Source organism: Furipterus horrens, unplaced genomic scaffold, assembly GCF_987537825.1.
Source record: "Furipterus horrens unplaced genomic scaffold, mFurHor1.1.pri manual_scaffold_17, whole genome shotgun sequence".
Classification (NCBI taxonomy): Eukaryota; Metazoa; Chordata; class Mammalia; order Chiroptera; family Furipteridae; genus Furipterus; species Furipterus horrens.
The window spans coordinates 22,756,349-22,759,801 of record NW_028327187.1 but is presented as its reverse complement, the minus strand read 5'-3'; the positions used below and the strand labels follow the sequence as shown (position 1 = coordinate 22,759,801).

The 3,453-nt window shown below is 41.6% G+C and overlaps 1 pseudogene; it reads left to right on the top strand.

The window, feature by feature from the left end:
• The first annotated feature begins 1,114 nt into the window (after positions 1–1,114).
• LOC149990673 (U4 spliceosomal RNA) lies at positions 1,115–1,235 on the top strand (annotated as a pseudogene).
• The last annotated feature ends 2,218 nt before the right edge of the window (positions 1,236–3,453 follow it).

The following is a 3,453-nucleotide window of genomic DNA, read 5'->3' as shown; positions in this document are numbered from 1 at the left end:
CCTGCCTGTGACTAAATGATGATTTCATCTAATTTAGGAGGAAAGAGTAGGAAGTCCATTTTGGCTTTGGGGTCATACTATGATTTCTAACACAACTTTATTATTAACAAAGTTTATACTTTCTGATTCATGTGTATATATTCTCTATTGGTTCAGATTCCATAGGGGGGATGTAATAAATTCACATCCTTGACCCCCTTCCCCATTTTATGAGTTTTATATATACATAAATTTTTTTAATTAAGTGCCCAAATGATTCGATCATAACATGCACATACATACACACACACACACACACACACACACACACACACACACACACTCCTTAAGAACCTACAGGATAAAGATAAGGTACACAGACTCTCATCTGAGATTCAAATTATTTCCAAAGCTGCCTCTTCACACTTATATCCTAGTGCTTTTCATAACAAACCATCTGTTCCAGTCAGAACAATCTACCCATCTTTATTCCAGCCATTGGATTTCTACTTAGCTATTTCTTTCTTAAATGTCCTCCCCAATCCTCTCTGCCAGTCCAAATCCTACCCATATTTATTTTTTTAATTTTTATTGAATTTATTGGAGTGACATTGGTTAATAAAATTATATAGGTCTCAAGTGCACAATTCTTTCTTCTTTTTAATTGGTTTCCATTGTACAACTCCATAATACATAACCTGTAAATTGTGTTGTGTGTGATTTCACTTATATGTGGAATCTAATGAACAAAACAAACAAATAAACCCTACCCATATTTCAAAGACAAGGTCCTTTCAAAGCTACATCCTACTCTTTGAAAACTCTCCTTGCCACTTCAGAGTCTGAATTTATCATCTGTAGCATACGTTATCGTTAATTTTTCTTTGTCTACACATCTATTCTCCCCACAATTAGATTTGTGAGTCCCTGGAGAGCTTAGATTACATCATCTCTTCGTCTCCTCAAAGCTTACCATGAGTTAAAATCACAACAAATATGTATGCCTAAAATTGATCTTCTCTTATTCCTCCATTCAGAGCACTGGTTTCCCAAGCTCATGGTTTTAAGGGCATTAACTTGCCCATTATCCACCATAAATAATAGCAATAGACTTTACTATAAAAATACATTTACAAGCTTTGTGCAGTAGCAATATCATAGCCAATGAGGTTTATCCAAGTTGCAATTATTGCTAACTGAAAAATACACTTACAGCTTCCATTTATGAGATGCTTAATCTCTGCCAGGCATGATGTTTTATTGGGATCAACTGATAGCCTCCTTAGGTAAACCCTTCTAGAAATGCAGAAATTGGGATTCAGAAAGCTTAGGTAATTTGTTCAAGGCACATTATCAGCCAATGGACCAGGCCAGGACTAAACGCTGGTCTGTCTCAACTTGAAAATCACTGTTTCTCAACTTTGGCAGCACAACACAGGCATCTAGGGAGCTTTAAAAAATACTGATGCCTGGGTTGCAGCCTTGTCATTGCAAGTTTTTTCAAAGATTTTATTTGCTTATTTTTAGAGAGAGGGGAAGGGAGAGAGAAAGAAAGGGAGGGAAACATCGACTAGTTGCCTTTGCACACCCCAACTGGGGACCTGGCCCACAATCCAGGCATGTGCCCTGTCTGGAAATCTAACAGGAGATCTTTTGGTTTACAGGCTGGCACTCAATCCACTGAGCCACAGCAGCCAGGGCTCATCGGAAGTTTTAAAGGCCCCCCCAGGTGATGCAAAGGTGCAGGCAGGGCTGGGCTTTTAATTTCAATGCTCTACTGTCTCCAGTGTGGGGAACAGTGTCAGTGAGGGTGAGGTGGTGAGAACATCTGTTTGTTAAGCTAATTCAGCTCAAGCAAGAACTCAGAGCCAGAGGTGTGACTAGGAGAAAATCAGGTTCTCCTCAGAATGCCAAGCACATACTGGGGCTCCTATGAATGTGGGACAGGAGGTTAAGTGAATTATACGGGAATCTCAAATGACAGGGTGACACCTGACTTTTACAGAATGCTTGCCTGCCTTATACGGTCACTCATTTACTCTATAACTGCTATTCAAAAGCCTCCTGTTCAAAATGTCAAGTCTCAAGAGCTTGAAATATTTAAATAAAATATGTAAATGTTTTTGATGAAAATAAGGAGTCATGCACCATATGTAAGGTCTTATCAGCTGCTATCCTGAGTTGGCAGTAATCTAAAGACAAGCCTCTTTCTCCTGCTTTATTTCACTGTATCCTCTGTGCTGAGTACAGGGCCTCTGAGAATGATAATAAGTGAGTATGGCTTAATATGCGGTCATGCGTCCTTGCAGGGACACCAGGAAAGGCAATGTTGAGAGCATAGACCAAAGTACCTACCTAGCCAATCTCCCGGGAGGTCCTAGAGAGGTTTTCTCAGTGGTCAGTAACTCAGTCCTCTCTGGAGGGATTCTCCCCATCCACCTTGGCTCTAAACTTTCAGGGACCCAGAGAAGGGATGCTGAAGCAGACCTTCCCTTTACCTGAGGCCCAGCATGTGCATTAATGGTGCTATACTAGCAGCTACAGGTAACAGGACAGCCCAGGGAAGGTAGCAATGGGGTGACTAGATACATAATTTTGTGAATATGACAGTGCTGGCAGATCACCAACAGAGTTTGCCCACAGCGGGAACAGCAGCTACCATTTATTGAATACTGTGTGCCAGGCACTAAGCACTTTACCTTGTGATAAGATACTATTAGGTGTCCAAAGAGATCTTCCAATTTCCCATTTTTTCCTTTTATTAAAGTATAATTTAGATTCAGTAAAAGTGATCCCTTTTAGGTGCACAGTTCAATGAGTTGTATCACACAATCACCGCCGGAATAAGATGTGGAACATTCCCATCACCCCCAGAAGTTTCTGCATGTTCTTTCACAGTCAATCCCCTAAACCCTAATCTGAGCCCCTGGCAACCACTAATCTGGCTTCTGTCCCTATAGTTTATCTTTTCTCCTGGAACCACAGCTAAGCAAAAGACACTCAATACCCCATATTCTAAGTTCAGAGGACCAGAAACTCTTAGGGCATGCACCAGCTAACACATCTTGCTGTGGAAAAACCAGCTGTCCAATGATATAAGAGGTCTAGTCTGGGGGTGTGCAATGTTTCCCTTCCCCAAGTCAAGAGAGATGGAGGCCTGGGGGACCTCCAGGTGGAGAGAGGACAAGGACAGGCTCATCAATTTCCTGATTCTTGCGGAGTAGGATATATATATATATATATGGCCCTGGCTGGTGTGGCTCAGTGGATTGAGCACCAGCCTGCGAACTGAAAGGTCACAGGTTTGATTCCCAGTCAGGGCACATGCCTGGGTTGTGGGCTAGGTCCCCAGTTGGGGGTGTGCAAAAGGCAACTAGTCGATGTTTCCCTTCCTCTCTTTCTCCCTCCCTTCCCTTCTCTCTAAAAATAAATGAACAATATATATATATATGGCATATATCTGCATGTCTGGGG